This window comes from Haliotis asinina, chromosome 5, assembly GCF_037392515.1.
Source record: "Haliotis asinina isolate JCU_RB_2024 chromosome 5, JCU_Hal_asi_v2, whole genome shotgun sequence".
Lineage (NCBI taxonomy): Eukaryota > Metazoa > Mollusca > Gastropoda > Lepetellida > Haliotidae > Haliotis > Haliotis asinina.
The window spans coordinates 46,955,238-46,965,768 of NC_090284.1; the positions used below are offsets into that span (position 1 = coordinate 46,955,238).

Genomic DNA, 10,531 nt, shown 5'->3' on the forward strand with positions numbered 1-10,531 from the left:
TTTGAAGAATATTCAAACAGGAACCGGGATAGAGCACAAAGCAGGGGCAGGTCGGCCTAGGAAATTCAGTGTTGTGGATTGCCGAAGACTTGGGCAGATTGAGAGTAGGGGCAAATTGAAAAGTGTTGAGAACATCAGAAATTAAATGATTAGCAGAGAAAGTCCTCAGGTATGCAATGAAACAGTTAGGCAGGAATTACAGAGACTTAATTTGGTGAAAAAACGTGGAATTCCCTCGCCGTTGATGAAAGATGCACAAAAGGAAAAACGTTTAAACTGGTGTCGGGCTCATGAAAATCAAGATTGGGATAATGTTTTCTTTTCGGATGAAAGTTCTGTTTGGCTTTTCCCTAACTGTGTGAAAATTTGGACCAAAGATACTGTCAAACCTATCTACCAGCGACCAAAACATAGCCCGAAGTTTCACATGTGGGGTGGCATATCGGCTCGCGGAGTGACGCCATTGTGTGTTTTTACGGGAAACTTGACAAAAGAAAGATACGTTGACATTCTAAATGGTCACCTTCTTCCGACAGCACAAACATTGTATGAAGATGATTGGATTTTCCAGCATGATAATGACCCAAAACACACTGCGCGCTACACAAAACAGTGGTTGTCGGGCGAAAATGTTCCAGTTTTAGACTTGCCCAGTTACAGCCCAGACCTAAACCCAATTGAGAATGTGTGAGGAGTCATGAAGGACAGAATAAACCAAAAGGGACTGAGAAATATTGAAGATATGAAGGCCGAGGTGGTCCAATATTGGGATACCCTGTCACACGATTACCTACAAACTTTGATGGGTAGTGTGCCTAGGCGTATTCAGGCATGCATTGCTGAGCGAGGAGGTCTAACAAAGTACTAAAACAAGACTGAGACTGTAAAAGGATGATGTTTTAACATGTTTATGTAAGTAAAACACCAGAAGTTAATAAACGTAATGAGTTACATGACGCAACATGATTCTCAATAATTTCTGGGAATACTATACTGCCTCACCAGTGGAAACGTGCAAGTCAAATACATCTTTTCTGTGTATCTGTCTCAGTAATAATTACATCAACAATAATTTCCTTTATATCAGGCATCAGGAAGATGCTTCTGCTTCTGTGACTAAAACTTTAGATATGACCATAAAAATCACATTTGATATCTCATATCAGATCACACATATTTTATTTGATATTTGTCAACTACCTTTCCCTGAGATAGGGAATATTGAGTTTGACTTATTGTTCCCATATCAAGGCATAACTGATTGTGATTACACTGCCATTTAGGAAGTGATCAGATGTAATGTATGTCATATTTGGGATTACACTTTCTTAGTAAAGTACAAATTCTACTACTTTTTTGGTTGAGTCCCACCTGGGACTTGAACCTGCACCCTAATCGCCAGCACACAAAGTCAGCTGTCTAGACGGATCAGCCACTGCGACTTCCTTACTTTTCTTTCTTGCAGGTTGTGCCTGAAATGTATCAATATCAATCATTAGGATCAATTGTATTTCACATGTTTTTGTTTATTTTTTGTTGTTGTTATCAAATGCCACACTCAACAATATCTAAGCTATATGGAGAGGTATAGTAATACATAATGTCATGTTTACCATTCTTTTTTTTATCTCACATTATGTGATTAATGTTAATAATGTTATAAAATTTACTGAAAATGAACAAGAGTAGAGAAACACATTCAGTGCTAAAGCCACAGATACTAATCCATATTTATTGACATGTTCATGTACCATGACTGGCTTAGCTATGGATGTGAAAAAATACATTTTAGGTACAAGGACATACTATTCAAAAACTGACTCTTCCTTAATTGTTTATTGTTCATTATATACAACAACAACAAAAAAAAAAAAAAGAAAGTGGGAACATCACAGAATTTGATAGTCATATATATACATAAACTGAATCATGGTTTTTGTGCACTTAATGGTCACTTTAAATATAATTCAATATTCGTTGAGTTTGAGTGAAAAGAAACATTGTCAAAAACAGCAAAAAACAAGGGTGTTGAAACACACCAGCACCAAGTTTGATTCAAACTCCCAAACACAACAGCCTAGTGCATGAAGAAGACAGACTTCCTTACAATGCACAGGTATTGGCAACAGGGCACTGGCAGTATATTTAGTGATAACATTTTTCTATCTCAACCTATATAATGTGTTGACTAAAGAAGAATGACTATTAATCATACATGTCCATGATAGTCCTGGCTGAAAAATGTGTTCCAAATAAAACATGATTTGTACATTCCAAACCTTAGTACAAAAATACATGAGCATGATGATTACTGTTGACTTCTGCACTCCAAATAAGTTTAGCAAGCCTTAACTTACATAGCATGTGCATGTTGATGCTGCTGCACAACTTACAGTGTTGGACACTGACCAAAATGTGTCTATGATCCAATGCACCAGCCTACAGAAAAAGTCCGTTTGTCCTGCTGGATTGCTGGATTCAAATATCATTGCTTCCAAAAAGGAGGACTCTAAAAATACTTTACATCTAACCTATACACTTGTTGTTCTTCCAAATTAATGATGTTTTATATCTTGGAAAAGTGGTAATCAGCATCATGTCACAACCACAATGAAACAAGGGTCATCAGAAGCTGACATATTCCCCTGGCCCCCAAATATTTAAAAGAATAGTTACAGGGGGTATGGTAGGTGAGCTGGCTAAGGTGCCAGGCTAGTGACCCAGCGAGGTTGAGGTGTCAGGATCGAGCCCAACTGTGATCGGGTGTAAAGAACCTTGAAGTCAACTTTGTGTGCAGACTATTTGTGTTGCAGACCTCTAATGTACAGTGCACAACCCACAAATCCGTTGGCATATGACCAGATGGTGGCCAAATGGATACTGGCAAACTCTAGTACAGCAACATGCAGTGAACTTGGACTAAGTACTGTGACAGTGTGCTGTTCAGATTGACATCCAGTGATCGAGGGAAACAATACCAGTGCCTTGAGCATGTACTAATGTGTGGATATGTGTGCTATATAAATATCCTATATCATGTCATGTCATGTCATATATCATATCATATCACATATCATATCATATATCGTATCGTATCGTATCGTATCATATCGTATCATACCGTATCGTACCGTATTGTATCATATCATATCATATCATATCATATCATATCATATCATATCATATCATATCATATCATATCATATCTCACTTAAGGTTAAAAGTATAAATTATATCTGTAATCAGCAAAGTCACCATTTCAAGATCTGTATCATATATGTGTCAAGATCTGTTGAAAGATATGAAATGGTTTTTGAGTTGTGCTGCCATGGTTTACTGACAGATATTTAGAAGTTTTTTGAGTTCTGCTCCGGAAACAAAACACACCTATAACTTTTGAGAAACTTTTTGTCCTAAATGTTTCCACGGAAACCGAGATAATAATAAATCACAAGAGTCATAAGAAGATGACATATCCCCCCAGCCCCCACATATTTGAAAGGACAAATCATCTGACAGTTACTTAATGACTTTTTAGACTACGTTTGAATTGTTTCCATGGAAATCAAGAAAAATATAAACGCCATATATCTGTAAACAGAGAGGCACCACTTCAAGGTCCTCCATTTGATAACTCACACAAACCTGTAAACAGCAAAAGGCACCACTTTACATTCTGACTGTCAAAAAAAAATTTTGCAGAAAAATACTCAACGGTTTTTGAGTTCTGCTCCAGGAACGAACCCACTGCACCATTTGACTAAGACCAAAACGTTTCATAGAAAACCAAAAAAAATGCCAAAAATCTGTCACTAGCAACAGGCACAACCATAGGTTGAGATTACTGTATCTATCAATTTTGGTCTAAAATTATGAAACGTTTTTTGATTTATGCTCCGGAAACGAACTCCACCCTTCCCTTTTGAGACAAAGTCTGAATTGTTTCCAGGAAAAAAAATGACAAAAATCTGTAAATAGGTAAAGGCACCACCAAAATGTATTTTTGGTATATCTACCACTTTTACTGTATAATATTGAACAGTTTTTGAGTTATGCTCTGGGAAGAAAATCATTATGGACAACCAGACGGACAGACAGATGAGATGTCGACTATAAAAGGCAACTGAATGATACTTCAATACTGTCTCCTGTCCAACATATCCATAAAGAGGAGATTTGTTGCATTGAAATAGCTGTTAGAGACAAATTAGGTCTGTTATAACCCTCAGGTAACATTATTTCAAAAATGCTTTGCAAAATGTATTTCTGCATTAATGAAGAATCTTTTATAATCAGATACCATGGGATTTCACTCATTTGTCACAAAAGAAGGGGGGCATGTGATAGTTCCAAGCAAAGGCATATTTCGAATATCGAATAATGTTTAAACCTAAAAACTGGTAACTACACAACTTCCTGTTCAGTAATGGTCAGTTGTTTGCCTTCCTATACTGACACATCAGAGTCTACTACATTAAAGGAATATGATTTTGATACTCATGACCTCATGTGATTGAGATTTAAAATTGCTTCAACAAACCCACATTTCACACATTAGTCAGTTTTTAAAAAAAATGAAGAAAACTTAAGGAGTTTATTGGTTACTCTTCTCAAAGTGAAAAAAAACCCCTCAGATATACAAATCTAATGAATAAGGGTAAGTGAGTCATTAAATTTGATATTGAGACACAGCCTGGACCAGAAGACTTACTAAACATGGTATGTACCTACATGTCCAGTTGTGACAGCATCTAAAAGGTGGTAGAGGATATCAGTGCAAAATGAGGGTGCTTGATTACATACTGCCAACATTAGCCTAACTTGGATGTGAAGGCTTCTGATTATGCTGATTGTGCAAAGATACACGTCCCCTGTCACAACAAGTCTTTCTACAAGTTGAAAATGGTGTCAATATCATGTTAAATGTCAAATAGGAAATTAACAGTCATGAGACTACATACTTGTTTGAAAGTCAAAAATGAAAAAAGTGTTTTTTAAAAAGAAAACCATGTCTATTCATATGCCAAAAGGGTCAAACAGAATGAATGAATCATATGCAACATTGTTTAGTTCAATCAAAAGGGTTTGTGGCATGTTGTGCCAACAACAGTGAACACATTTCATACTCACAATACTCACATCTTGTGACTTTACACTGAAAAGATTAACTCAGACACCCAAATAGTGGCAGAGGTGACTTTATCCTAATTTGTTGTCAAATTTATCGGTTCTATGAATTTAGAAACCAGGTAACAATGACTCGACAATGTGGGCTCTTGTCACTGATAGACCACAAAACAAAGCTGTGTTCAAATCTGGGCCACTAAACAATCCATTCCATTTAAAGTAACTATAGCTTCACGCCCAGTACTATGAAATCTGTCACTATTTGCCAACTGGTATCCATGGTAAAATATCAACACGAAAGCATAAAAGTATGAATTATTAAAGTGTGTACTTGCCTTTACAGGTTGCTTAAAACTGAAGTGTTTTCCCACTAACTTCCACAGCAACATTATGTTTCATTGAAAAATATCCTTTCTTAACAGGCTGTTAACATGTTGCTGAAAAGTTATCACCATATTTTAGCAGTATTTACGAAAATATTCTGTGCAATAAGATTTAGTCATGGTACTTACTGAGCTATTCACCAATATGGCCTGTCAGTTCACTGCTGCTGATCATGTTTTTATATAAGATGGCAGAAGAGAATCATGGCAGTACAAATAGGTGTTTCCTCACAATTTACTCTATCGCCATTTCAGAATTCCTTGTCTCATTTGTGAATTAATGTATGTTTGTATCATGATACAGTAACCTCTGATATTTGATTGTGTGACTAGTTGATTGACTTTTGTGGTAGACTGATAGGGAATGGAGCAATTAATCACTTTTGTTAACATGAACTATTATGTATGATATAGATTGTTATTATATTGATTGTGTGATGTTGCCCTGACTAAGGTGAAAACATTTATGCAGTTCATAACTTTTTCTTTAATTTTCCTCTTATGTTACATCGCACAAGATTCTTGAGCTGTCCTCTAGTGTTGTGAAAAAACACTGCAAACAAAACAGAAATTGTTAATTCAATGCCCCGAACTGTGCACACTGATACTGATATACTGGCGATAACTGTTAGGAAGCAGTTACTATTTGACAGCCATATCGGCATGGAATGACCATCTCAATTTTGCTGTGTCCACTGTCAACAATGGTCACCCGAAGTTTCAATCTGAAACACTCTAAACAACCTTGAACTTGGGGTCAAATCATGGATGGGTGGAGTCAATACAATGTGCAGATTGTGGACCAAAAGAAATGTCAGTAAAGTTCAGCGTCTTTCATCTGATCTTTAATGAAAGCTATCACAAGTCACCCTGAAGAAATTGAGCCCAGACAGAACAGCCCATTTACACAAAACACTGTATTCTCCTCTTCCATTATATGCCGGGAGGATAATAATGAATAATTTTTCTCTGATGATACATCTGTATATCCGAAATGGGATCCCAAATTTTCGACTCCAGAAAACCGTTAGCAAAACCCACTCAAAACCATCAATTCGTCGAGCAAATGACGTTAGTGCCACATCAGGTTTTGCATGTGCAATCGTTCATGTGATCTTTGCATCGAAGTTTTCCTCATTTGCACATGTTTGCATTGGCCTCAAGAAGTGAAACAAGACTCATCAGAAGATGACATATCCATCCGGCCCCCACATGTTTGAAAGGACAAATAATCTGAGAGTTACTCATTGTTTTTATAGACTAAGTTTGAATTGTTTCCATGGAAATCATGAAAATAATAAATGCCATAGATCTGTAACCAGCAAAGTCACAATTTCAAGACATGTCTGATATATCTCCCAAGATCTGTTGAAAGATATGAAATGGTTTTCGAGTTGAGCCCTGGTAACAAAGCCCACCCCTCCATTTTGAGAGAAGTTTGAGAGTTCTGCTCTGGAAATAAAACACACCTTTCACTTTTCAGGCAAGGTCCAAAGTGTTTCCATGATCACAAGATCCTATACATAGCAAAAGGTACCACTATAGGTTCTGATTGATATATCTACCAAGTTTTGCAGAAAAAACACTGAACGGTTTTTCAGTTCTGCTCCGGAAATGAATACCATCCCCCCATTTCGAGACTAAGTCTGAAATGTTTCCATGGAAACCGAGAAAATAATACATCACAAGATCCTGTACGTGGCAAAAGGCACCACTTCAGGCTCTGACTGATATATCTACCAAGTTTTGCAGAAAAATACCACATGTTTTTTGAGTTCTGCTCCGGAAACGAAGCCCACCCAATCATAAAACTAACACCAAAATGTTCCAAGTAAAAAAAAAAAAATATCTGTAAATAGCAAAAGGCACAACCATTGGCTGAGATTACCATATCTATCAAGTTTGGTCTAAAAATATTGAATGGTTTCTGAGTTATGTTTCGGAAACAAAATGATTACGGATGGACGGACAGACGAGGCGTCAACTATATCCCCCCACATTACATGACGGGGGGATAAAAAACACCTTTAAACCACAGTTCTAACGATATTTTAAATGGCACGACTGTGCAACATGAATGTGCCGTTGGCATGTGAAAAGCGAGAAGATCAGTTATTGACGTCGCAAGAGCAATGGGATGCAGATATCGTACTGTGTATGACTTGAGAGGTCATCTACAAAAAAAACTGGCACCACTTCTGATTGCAAAAGGTCAGGTTGTCCATGTGTGACGACACAAGCAGAAGACCGTCAGATCATCCTATGTCACCTACGTGACAGATTTCTGCTGGCTACACGAACCAGGGCTGGGATGTTAAGAGGTCGACTGTCCTCACGAACCATTTGAAATCATATGCAGGCAGCCAGTCTCCATTCTCAACCTCCATATTGTGACTTGACATTCTGTATACCCATGTTTTGGAAAGAAGGTGTAGCCTAATGGAACTGATTGTGGCACTGTCAGTGTATCGAGTACATCACTCAGTTCTCAGCGATGAAATAATAACAATTTAATCACCTTACCATCTCTTGTTCTTTCATAGTGCCCTAAAGAAAGAATATTTCTTTTTTGACTCAGCATGCTTAAAAACTTCTCTCCACACATTCTGCAGAAGTCATCAGACTAGAAAAGAAGCAACTAAATATTAGAAATTAGTTGTAATTACTGCATGGATACAAAATTTCAAGAACACAATATTCTTACACAAAATCATCAAATCACAAATGTCAGATGATTCGGTCAGCACTGAAGGCTGTAAACAATGCATTTCAAGAACAGGCCCAGCAAAAAGAAGATGCGTTTCATTTCCTACCAGTCCCAGAGTTGCTTAGGGCTGGATGAAGCTCTCCTGGGGCTGCTGGCTGCAGGTCCAAGGTACACTCTGACTGTCTGCCTGACATGCCAAGAAAGTGGCCAAAGTGGGCTGGGATGAGAGAGAAAATGAATGAAATGTTGAGTCAAGAGGGCATTGCACATGGTAAAAGGGATGCGGTGGGGTCTCTGCACAAGACAAAGCAACCAAGAGGGTACAGAGAGGGTCCTAAAGCGCCGAGAGTGCGGAAAGTGGTGAAAAGAGAGAGAGAGTGAATGAAATATTTGGTCTACAGAGGTCTGTACAGGCTCCAAATGATCAGGGGAATGGTCTGCACCAGCCACAATCAACCATGAGGGGCCAGGTAGGGGGCAAGACTTCAACCAGGACTGAAGACCTTTTCAGAGTTAAAATATTTAAATATTTAAACTCAAACAGGGTCTTAAGTTCCGACTGGTCCTTTTCTCAAATCGTAGGGGAAAATGAAGATGCTTTTCATGTCCTACCAGTCTCTTGGGGTGCCTGGGGCTGGATGGATCTCCCCTGAGCACCTGCCACCACCTGTCATCTGCCCGCTGACTGTTCGCCATGAAGCGCCGAAAGTGCGGAAAGTGGTGACTGAAAAGAGAGAGAGAGTGAATGAAATATTTGGTCTACAGAGGTCTGTACAGGCTCCAAGTGATCAGGGGAATGGTCTGCACCAGCCACAATCAACCATGAGGGGCCAGGTAGGGGGCAAGACTTCAACCAGGACTGAAGACCTTTTCAGAGTTAAAATATTTAAATATTTAAACTCAAACAGGGTCTTAAGTTCCGACTGGTCCTTTTCTCAAATCGTAGGGGAAAATGAAGATGCTTTTCATGTCCTACCAGTCTCTTGGGGTGCCTGGGGCTGGATGGATCTCCCCTGAGCACCTGCCACCACCTGTCATCTGCCCGCTGACTGTTCGCCATGAAGCGCCGAGAGTGCGGAAAGTGGTGACTGAAATGGGAGAGAGAGTGAATGAAATATTTGGTCTACAGAAGGCTGTATAGGCTCCAAGTGATCAGGGATTACCAAGATTGTCAAGAAGGGATAAAAATAATTCCATAAATACTACGAAATTGTTGATATTTAAGTGATTTCCAGTTATGAAAGAAATATAAATGACATTTAAGAGTGAATAGGTGTGCTGTCTTTAACAACAACCTCTACACAATGGTATTCTAGAGAGAACTGGCCTCTTGCACACATATTAACTGGTGAAGGTTTTGGTATAGTGGTTATTTTTTATGCTTTATATTTAATTTGGCTTCATACCAGAAACTATTACACTTTAAAAGAATTTATATGTCCACTTTACTTACAAGACCAAAATTGCAGAAGAATGAGTTGTCATTCTAGGAAATATTGGGGATATATATATTTCCTTTTATTTTTCAAAATGTGAACTAGCACATAGCGTGAGTAGCATTGCTTCGGCCTGGGTAACCTGCCTTACATCAGTGCACTATCAGAGTTGACCCACTTTTGACATGCGCGGAAATAGCCTAATTAGGTGTGGCAATATGCATCGCATAAGTATTACGTCGGCTGACAATATATTTTACTGTGTATGGAAGGATTGCAATGAAAAGTTAGGACTGGGCTGAGACATGGCATAGTCTAATGTCAGCCAGTGGATGTTTTCGAGATGGCTTTGGAAATCGCTTCAGCTCAGCCAATGCTACCTGTAGGAAGCTGCGTCTAAAAAAATCAAAAGCACATCATATTGAATAAACGGCACATATACTAAATACTTACACATATCTCGTATGCATCTTGTGGTTGAGACATTGCATAACGCAAAGAGGCCTGTCATTGAGACATGTATTCTATCCTTAGTTCAACAGAAACCATTGTCGCCCATATGTGACGTAGCACATAAGCCCCGCCCACTAATGATTATTCATGTTCAATCGGGACTTAAGACCTGTCGGGGTTTAAGGGCTCTACACACGTGATCAGAAATCCTAGCCATACTATCAATTACGATGGCACTGACATTTTGGCCATCCACATCGATATCAGCAATTGGTGGAAGAGAAATTGATGAAGGCCATCTGGATCTGAAATTAACAGGGATCAGGGTGTGTTCTTAGTAAATGCTTGGTGCATAGAAAAAACACTTTCAATGTACAACTTTTTCCATGTTCCCCCTTATCACTGTAATGCTTTGGTGTACGTTT

General features: G+C 38.5%; 1 long non-coding RNA gene across 1 annotated transcript; it reads right to left on the reverse strand.

The window, feature by feature from the left end:
* Positions 1-754: 754 nt before the first annotated feature.
* LOC137284317 (uncharacterized) lies at positions 755-8,569 on the reverse strand. Its single transcript, XR_010956891.1, has 3 exons — positions 8,324-8,569; positions 8,029-8,133; positions 755-1,472 (listed from the first exon to the last, which is right to left on the reverse strand). It is a non-coding gene; the product is annotated as an uncharacterized lncRNA (long non-coding RNA).
* Positions 8,570-10,531: the final 1,962 nt, after the last annotated feature.